Source organism: Pan paniscus, chromosome 13, assembly GCF_029289425.2.
Source record: "Pan paniscus chromosome 13, NHGRI_mPanPan1-v2.0_pri, whole genome shotgun sequence".
Taxonomy (NCBI): Eukaryota; Metazoa; Chordata; class Mammalia; order Primates; family Hominidae; genus Pan; species Pan paniscus.
In genome coordinates this window covers 85,903,265-85,913,472 of record NC_073262.2, presented here as the reverse complement: position 1 = coordinate 85,913,472, position 10,208 = coordinate 85,903,265, and positions in this window count along the sequence as shown.

The following is a 10,208-nucleotide window of genomic DNA, read 5'->3' as shown; positions in this document are numbered from 1 at the left end:
TCTCAGCTCACTGCAACCTCCGCCTCCCGGGTTCAAGCTATTCATGTACCTCAGCCACCGGAGTAGCTGGGATTACAGGCATGTGCCATCACACCTGGCTAATTTTTTGTACTTTTAGTACAGACAAGGTTTTGCCATGTTGGCGAGGTTAGTCTCGAACTCCTGGCCTCATGTGATCTGCCCACCTTGACCTCCCAAAGTTCTGGGATTACAGGCATGAGCCACCACGCCTGGCCCCTACTGCCTTTTTTGTTTTGTTAACAAGAAACAATTTGGCAAGTAGTACATACTTAATAAATGTTTGTTGAAAGAAATAAAGAATAAACATACATCATTTTAAATCATAAAATATTCCCCAAATCAGTCATTAAGGCAATACCTGCTTTTTATAAATTCATATTTTCATGTTCAATTATATGCAGACTAAATATCCTAATTAATGAAAACTAAGAAGGACAGATGCGTCAGGCTCTTCTGACTGCAAGTTTGGTAGGCAGAAAATCACTCGGGCTACCTCAAGAAAGATGGATTTGTTCTCGGGAAACACATGGAAGCAGAGGAAATCGGAATCGCACGGAAACCCTGCTCAGCGTTCAACTGAGCCTCACAGAGGGGGAAATGCAGCGGTAAAATGAAATGCTCTGATACATTTCCAGGCCTGAATTATCTTGCTGCCCCCTCAGCAGCAAGAGGCGGGAGAACATATGCCATGATGACTCAGTCCTCTTTGCCCCTGCTTCTGCTACTCTCCCAACTGACCAACTTCCTCTACATGTATAGCATCTGCTTATTCGTAACTTTGTCTCCTACCTCAGGTCCGTCTCGCCGTGTCTCTTTTTACTTCTGCTCCCGCAGCCAAATGTCAGCTTTCCATATATATCTCTCACATCCAAATCCTCAATAAAGTAGAATGTTGTTGGTCAGAAAAACTCTCTCTTTGAGCAGCCTTTTGTACTCGGCACCTTAATGCTGATTGGATAGTTCTGTGACAGATGACCCTTGTCTGATTAGCCACGGGAAAGAAGACAGCTGCTTGATTGGTGGTTGATAACTGATGAGTGCATGGATGCCCCTGGATGCAAAAGGGCCTAAGAAAAGCAGCACCTGGCTGGGAAGCTGACCCCCAGCAATAACCCCAGGCCAGGAAATGAGAAAATGAGTTTTCAGTGTATAGTTGATCGTCTCTGCCCGTTTGTTTCAGCTTGTTTGTGTTGCTGTCCGTTCATTAATTTGTTCATTTGTTTTTAAGTGTAGAAGATGAGAGCAGGGGAGCTCCCAGAACAGAGTTTAAGTAAATTAAAGGAAGTTTCTATCTGGAACTAATAAGGATTATGGAGATGAAGATGAATTGTCAGGGCAAAGCAAAATAATTAGGAAAAGACTAGACTAAAACTGGCAGGAGTTTTTGCATCAAACCCTGGTTTTGTCTTCAACTAGTTATATGTTTTGGGGGCATTCTGGGGGGTAGGTACCTATCAGAATAATTGCTAAAGTAGTTTAGCAAACAACCCAGGTGCTCACTCACCTCCCGTCCCCCCTCACTCCCACTGCCACTGTAACATGGTTGCCATACCAGAATTCTTCCAGAAGATAGGGAGGCTGTTATTGGAAAAGTGCTTCAGAAGTGATTTAGATAAATCCACTACCACTCCACCATCCTGGTTTACAGTCATTGAACTAGCTGACATCTCAGATAATGCTTTGATTCTTTTATAACTTACGAGTTTCAGAAGTAATAAAAAATTAAAAACTCTTTGGAAGATAATCATGAGACTGTACAGGCCGGGGATGGTGACTCATGCCTGTAATCCTAGGACTCTAGGAGGCCGAGGCAGGTGGATCACCTGAAGTCAGGGGTTCGAGACCAGCCTGGCCAACATGGCAAACCTGTCTCTACTAAAAATACAAAAATTAGCCAGGAATGGTGGTGGGTGCCTATAATCCCAGCTACTTGGGAGACTGAGGCAAGAGAATCACTTGAACCCAGGGGACAGAGGTTGCAGTGAGCTGAGATTGCACCACTACACTCCAGCCTGGGCAAAAGAGCAAAACTCTTCTTTTAAAAATGTGTAATATAAATTATAAACATAATTTTATAATAGTAAGAAGTTTAGAAACCATCTGAATGTCTATCATAACAATATAGCTGGATCTCTATGATACATTAAATGAGAGAAAAAATAAACACTATAATACTTAAGCAAATATTTATTAAATATGCAAAACAATAATTTAGAGTTCCAACATTTTCTATATATACATATCTAAATATATTAACAAAGCCTGGAAGGATCTTTGAGGAGTGGAAAGGAGGAAACAAAGATGGGGAAGTGGCCCAAAGGAACTCTATTCTCTCTAGATCAGAGCTTTATGTTTTTAAAAAGGAGAATGTACTCATGCAGTGTATGTATAATTTAGTTAATTTGTAAAGGAAACAGATTAAAATAAGTTATTTGGAGGCTCCTGCCTGACTGGCACACCTGAGCTTCTTAGAGGATATGTCACACCCACAGCCCCTGCTGAAAATTTTCATTCACTATTCCACCCATATTTAGTGAGCACCTGCCATGTACTAGGCTTTGTTCAATCTGGGCAGTGGTGGTGCTGCTGCGAGCAACTGCTCGGTGTTCTTCCCCATAAACTTGCTTCTTCTGCTAACTCATCATTCTGCCTCTCCTACTCCATAACTTTGAGTTGCGTGTGGCTTTGGTTTGCTATAGAACCAGCTCCCCACTCTAACACTTTGAAGACAGTGTCATATAGTGGCTAGGCACAGGCTCTGGAGTCAGACTGACTGGGTTCCAGTACCAGCTCTACTACATCTTTTGTCAACTTGTATAAGCTATTTTACTTTTTAGTCATGCCTCCATTTCTTTATTTGTAAAAGGGAATCACACTGATCCATATCATACAGTTGTGACGATTAATGCATTAAAACATGAAAAAAGCCTAGGACAAGAGCTGACGCACAGTAAGCTCTTGACAAATATTAAATGTTATTACCAGTATTTTAAGAGCCAGTCACAAATAACCAATGTCTCAGGTCAATTTTTTTAGAGAAAATCCAATCAGCTCAGTTCATTTGAGGGCTTTACTTCTCCTTCTCATGTTGTTCACATATGGCCACAAGATTATCCCTGACCATAACCTCAAGACCTTATATGATCCAGCTTTGGCTGGTGTGATGGTTAATACTGAGTGCCAACTTGATTGGACTGAAGGATGCGAAGTATTGATCCTGGGTGTGTCTGTGAGGGTGTTGCCAAAGGAGATTCACATTTGAGTCAGTGGGCTGGGGAAGGCAGACCCACCCTCAGTCTGGGTGGACACCATCTAATCAGCTGCCAGCACAGCCAGAATATAAAGCAGAAAAACGTGAAAAGGCTAGACTGGCTTAGCCTCCCAGCCTACATCTTTCTCCCATAGTGGATGCTTCCTGCCCTCGAACATTGGACTCCAAGTTCTTCAGCTTTGGGATTCAGACTGGCTTCCTTGCTCCTCAGCCTGCATAAGGCCTATATTGTGGGACCTTGTGATCATGTGAATTAATACTACTTAATAAACTCATAAATATATATAATATCATATATATATATATATATATATCTCCATCCTATTAGTTCTGTACCTCTAGAGAATCCTGACTAATACAGCTGGCCCCGCCTGACCTCCTCAAGTTCACCTGGGACCATTTGTTTAAAGTAACTTACAAAATAAAAAGAGAAAGAAAATAGCATTCTGACATTCATTATAAAACCTGACTATTGTTCTTGTATTTTCTATTCATGAATTTCTCTCTTTTTTAAATAATCACTTTTTTCTTGAACCATTTGAGTGGGTTCCTGTTCCTTGCAACCAAAGAGCCTAGAATAGAACAATTCCTTCAAGTAAATGGGTCACACACAAAATATCCTCATACTCATTGCTTATGCACAAGTGTTGTACAAGTGACTTATTATATAGGAATGATGTTCGAGAGAAGTAAAAGCAGAAAGCCAAGTCTTTTTTGTGGTTCAAGAAGAGAAAAGATGCTCTGGGTGGTAACAGCAGAGTGTCATTCAGATGCAAAATCTAACTAACCCTTTGTGTGAGAATCTGTTTTATTACCTTAAGTTCTATTCTGTCTTCATTAAATTGAACCCTGAAGGGACTTCGATTTTGCAATATTTCATTAGTTACAATGCTAACCTGAAAGTCAAAACTATATTTTGTTTCAGAGTATTCTATAATTCTAATTTCTCAGAAATTTAAACTGTGTTTCTTTGCAGTCTGATAAAGTGAAATTTTTATCTGTTTACTAGGATGATAGGAATGATGTGGGCATCCCCTACCTGTTCAAACCTGCACATAACCTGCGCCATGGCAACTTTGCCCATACTGAAGAAATAAAAACACTTCTCCCTGGAGTCAGCAATTGGCAGCTGCTTTGCCTCAAGGACAAGGTCTATGTCTTTTTTAACTCAATCAGCTCAGCACCACGCCAGTGCCCTGCACAGACAGATGCTCCATAAATGCTTTTGAATCGACTAAGATGGCCAGAAAATGTAGTGTCTTCTCTCCTTTCTTCACCTGCTGCCTAAAGTGAGCTGAGAATTGGTAGGAACATGTTGGGAGAGAGAATGATAAAGGCAGAACTTAGATGCTGAGCCTAGCATTTAGAATAATAATGAAATTTTCTGAGAAGATTCTTCCTAAAATCCACATGTATTCAGATAATCCCACCAGGAAATATTACAGGTGATAAATTCAGCACAATCGCATTTTCCCCAGGTTCCCAGGAACATTTTATCCATCTCAGTGTGGTAGCCAGAAATCAAAAGAAGAGAGTGCAGAATTAACACCTGCACATTTTTAAGGATTTAATGAAATATTTATAGACTATTTCAGGCTTCTAATAAAAGTTATTACCCTTTGGTTGGTAAGTGTGACCTCCAGGGGACAATAACATTCTATTACATCTTAAAATTCTATAAAGTTATTAGTTATCTCCTATGGAAAACAATCCTTTATTGACGAGATAGGATGGATAGTCTAATAACTGAAATGATTCCATAAATAAATTTCAACTTGAAAGCTCTGTTGGATACACTTACCAAATCAGAACTTTAACATTTGTTATTACAGGACTCTGAAAATTATAGCTAAGTATTGCTGAATTACATGGGCACATCAGAACCAGCTTTACTCTTGTCTTGCAGGACATGTGATTATGAATTGTGTAAGAAAACTGATGAAAAAGAAATTATATATTTCCTGTCATGACTAATAGTCTCCTCTCATGTCTTCCTTTTAGGTCTATAAAGCTAATAAAATATAAGTCTGAATCATTAACAAAACTCTAAAAAATGAACACTGCTTTTCTAAAAGGAGATAAATTATGTTAAATAGGTTGTTTCCGAATAGATAAAAAGTTTTGAAACATACACTTAAATTTGTACATATGAATGAGATTGAAACATATTATGTGTGTGTATGTATATAAAATAGTCTAATGCTTTTTCATTTGAGATGGAGTATAAATAAAGTAAATTGCACCATCTGCTGGCTATATTTGGAAACAGACTCTAATTCTAAGCTCCAAGGAAAGGAGGTAAGAATTGAGAGTTACCTCCAAATATCAGGAAAAAGGCTACATCGAGCAAACAATGAAAAACATCAGTGCACTTCCATTCAAAGCCTTGAGGGTTCACTAGAAAGCCACTCAATATTGCAGAATCAGTTGCCATCTCAGTCCTACCAAGTGTTTCTGCCCTGGTGCTGGCATTATCAAAACAGTGAAATTCATGTCAGTATTTCTCATCATACACTGCAGACCCAACAATAAATACTAAACTTTAATGTTGGGAAATCCAAAGCCCATTCACACAAACAGAATTGCCAGGCTCACAGCATTTGGAGCTCACATTTTGGTAAAAGAAGTTCGCAACTCATCAAATTTATAAATCTTTTAGCCAGCCAAATTCTGAGTAATGTAGTACATTTGAATACACTTTAATAAAAAGAAGAGAGTCTCCAAATTTGGAACTGGAGGCCTGTTGAGTCCTACCTATGAGCTGAGATTTATAGTTATATTTCCTAAGTTTTAATCCAGCACTCTTAAAAAAAATACATCCATACCACAGCTTTCAGCGACTTCACTAAGTTTATCATTCCAAAGGTAAAATATTGTCCTATATTCTCCTTGCTCACTAGTCCTCTTACTCAGCCTGGTATTATTTTCTCTTTCACTGTTAAATTAGGGGAGTGAGGAGCTTTCCTATCTCAAGATGTCTGAACACTACCCCGTATTAATATTCACTCCCTACTAATTTTTCTAACTTGTTCAATCACTGTTGCATTTGAAACATTTTATCCTTGTTCCATCTACTACACTAAATCACATCTTGAAAAATTCAATTACAAGTTCAGGTGAATGATTTGAACTTGGGTTTTGTTGTTTATGATGCCACTGGAACACATCAACTGTGCTGCATTCAATACAGGGAGCACATTACTCTTTACACAGTAATAGCTTCTTGTGAGGCTCTGGCTTACTGTAGACCTGGAGCTTATCTGTAAAATCTTTTTCTTTCCTAGTGTATTTTTCATGTTGTGAACCGGAATCATTTTTCTATTCTATTATGAAGTACTAAAGTAACTTGTATCTTGTTGTAAAGAGGAAAATCAACTTATCTTTTGAAGGAGTCCAAGTTTTATATTGAATGTAAACTATTAAATGCAGTTTTCCAACTGGATATGACAATGTAGGACAAACGTTCTTGCCAATGATTATTTTCAAGGTGATTTAATCTTTCTCAAAAAGCAAGTTATATTTAGCCATTACTTTGGGGGAAAGGTAATTTTTTCAGTTAACATTTCCTCAACCCTGACATTTTCTTGCTTTTATGTATTTATTATTTGAAATCTCTCCATTATTTCAACAGTTCTTTGAATACACAATTCAACCCAACAATTTAATAAATGTTACTAAAGTCTTCTTGGCAGGAGCTTGTAATCTAATAGGGAAAAAATACAAAAACAGCTATTACAGCACAATGTGGTAAGAACAATAGTGGAGATATACTGTGTGCAAAGGCCCTTGTCGCATCCTTTACAGACTGAGAAAGACATCAGGCAAGAAGTGACTTGAGCTGAGCTGGCCCCTGAAGGATGGACAAGAATTTACCACCTGGCAAGGGACAGATGGGGAAGAGATTTCAGGCAAAGAAAAAGCATGTGAAAAACTCAAGATGTGAAAGAATGTGTAAAGTTTCCTTTTTTCAATTCCCAGTTCCTGTGACATTTTAGATGAAAAGTTCCACATGGAGAACTGATTTTCTAATAATGTCAAATATAAACTAAGGAAAGTTTAATTTTTTATAAATGAAATACCTTTTAGTAAACATGTCTTCAAATATAAAATCTTTATTACCAAAAAATATATATTCAACTGTATTTTATAAATGTTTTCAGATTTCTATACATGGTCAGTGGCAGGGAAGGAGGGGTTCCTGAAGGAATAATTAGGTGCCATGGAGTCAAGTTTAGCGTGATTACAAAATAACCTGAGAAAGATCAGTATAGGTATATCCTTGTAGAGTTCGCTGGCAAGAAAAAAAAAACTAGCTTTGCTTTGTACTCAGAATAATCCATAGTCAGGTTGGATAGCAGGGCTATGACCTTGTCAATGACTTTATTTTCTAAAATAAGATAGGTAATTAGTTGTTCCTTTTGCTTTTATTAGGATAGACACAATTGGGAATTTCTGCATTTATTTTCATAGGAAGTTTCACCTGATTCTTAGCTTGTGGCACCCTGTGCTATTGAAATTGAGATTTAATGATGAGGAAATGAATAGAAACATGGGCTAAATACTCCTGGAAATAAATGCATGCACTTTAGTGCCACTGAGCGATTGGAAGTTTTGACAACATAGGGCTTGAGGGTCACACGTTTACACTGCAGGAGATCTGCATTTTATTTCCACCAATTTTCCCTATGAGTGTGGGGGCAGAGGACAGAAGTATATGTGTTTCAAACATATGGGTATTTTTTAATTAGGAAAATTTCAAATGTATACAGAAAAATTAAGATTATTATCAACATAATCAAGTTTGTTTCATCTATAACTTCCCTCCTCTTGCCCAGATCATTTTTGAACCAGTCCCAAACGTCAGATTATTTTCTCTGTAAACATATTAGTATGTATCTCTAAAATATAACTCTTTGAAAACAAGACCACAATACTCTCAAGAGATATTTTTACAGTATTAGAGATTAAACTTTATATAACTTCTATATCCAATTTATGTTATGTAATTACTAAATAACCTCTAGAAACATATATTTTGTCTTTTTCATGAATGAAAAGAAACTTACTAGCTAAACAGATCTTCAATAACAAAGTATTTTTAGACTACATATAGAGTATATATTTATAGGAAGAGAAAGTGTAGTATAACATATATGTGCGTGTATACATATTCATTATACATGTATATACACATATGTGTGTACATACATGTATATTCATTTACTCTTTACTTAAAATATATCCTAAATGACAAATAGTAACTCTTTAAGAATTTTCCTCAGTGGGACTTAGAATAAATTGGCAGAGTTTATGGGTCACTCATAGAGCAGAAACCAGAACCGTGCTCCCAGAGTGCCAGGAGAATTAGCAGAACCTTAGACGAAAGTGAACCTTCTGAGAAGGTTCTGAGAAGATGGAACACAAGAGGCCCAGAGTTTCAGCCCTAGCAAAAATTCCCACTCTGAGCTTAGTACAAAATGTATAGAGCTACTCTCTTTAAGGAATCAAATGGGATTGGACTGAAGAGCAAAGGATTGCCCCCCAAAAGCTATGAATGCATTAATTCAAGTACTGTGGACAAAATTTATACCTGCTGCAGGTATTCCCATATTTATTTGGCTAAAGCTGGAATGGCCGTCTACAACAGAAGGAAGCTTCCCTACTGTCTGAAGTCAGTCTACTGTAGAAGTAGAAGTAGAAGTCTGTCTACTGTACCCTGCAAGCTTACACAGTCTATTAAAAAGGGCTGAGAAACACTGGCCTGACATATAAATTCTCCCCTCCCAAAAGAGTTATGAATATGTGTGGATGATAAATTTATATATCATACCCAATTATAATAAATTGAATTGTACTTTGACCATTTAATTCAATATTAAGTTGGCTAATTTTGAGAAGTGGAGTATTCTCACCTTATAAATTAATATTTAGAACAGATGAAACTGATTGAGCATTAAAGTAATAGTCCTCTCAGCCCTGCTTTGAGGACACCAGGAAGCTATATAGAAAGTTTATCAATCTGTGAATTGCTTTTTATATAAATTCAGCTTTGTAACTATAGATTATTCAGTAAATCTATAGATGAAACCATAATAATGATTAAATTGTCCTATAGATTCAAAATCTGTGCATATGGGAAAAGAAAGTAGGTGACACCATTTAAAATATCCACTTATGAAAAGTAGTTTTTGAAATAACTGTTACAGAAAAGTAGGAGTCATATATTGCAGAAGTTAGTTAAATGAATCTTGATGGGATGGGAGTCAGTCACTAAACAGGATAAGGATAGCAAGAGGAGAGGGAAGAGAGCTCTGTGTGCTATTAATCTCCCTAACCAGATGTCTTCATCTCATTGGAAAACAGGTACCATGGTGTTTTATGTCAAAAAAAAAAAAAAAGTGTGGTTCTTTCTCCATCTTTCTTTATTATGAGCTAAAAAGGGAAAAATTAAAATACCAAAAATGAAATTTTGGAAATGTAACCAAAAAGTCATTGTAGTGTGGTGGAATACATTTTAGATAAAGAATCAAGAGACCTGAGCTCAGCCCTGACACAGATCCTTCCCTTAAAACAGTCAATTTTCCCTGGTGAAAGAATTTCACTCAGCTGTCAGTAACTATGTGGGAACCTAGCTCTCTGGCCTGGCCTGCTTGCTCCACTGAGCCTCCTGCTGGGCCTTTCCATCTGCTTTCTCTATCAGCAGGGCTATACCAAATTAGCGAATTTTATATGTATCTGAATCTCCTCCTTGCAAAGAACCAGGTGAGCCATTAAGGGTGCCATCTGTTTGGGTCTTCATGTACTCATTCATCAATATTTACTCAATTGAGCATCTACTATGTGCCAGGAACTCTGTTAGGTGCTGGGAATACAGAAGTAAACAAGACAGACACAGTCTCTGCTTTAATGTGGTTTA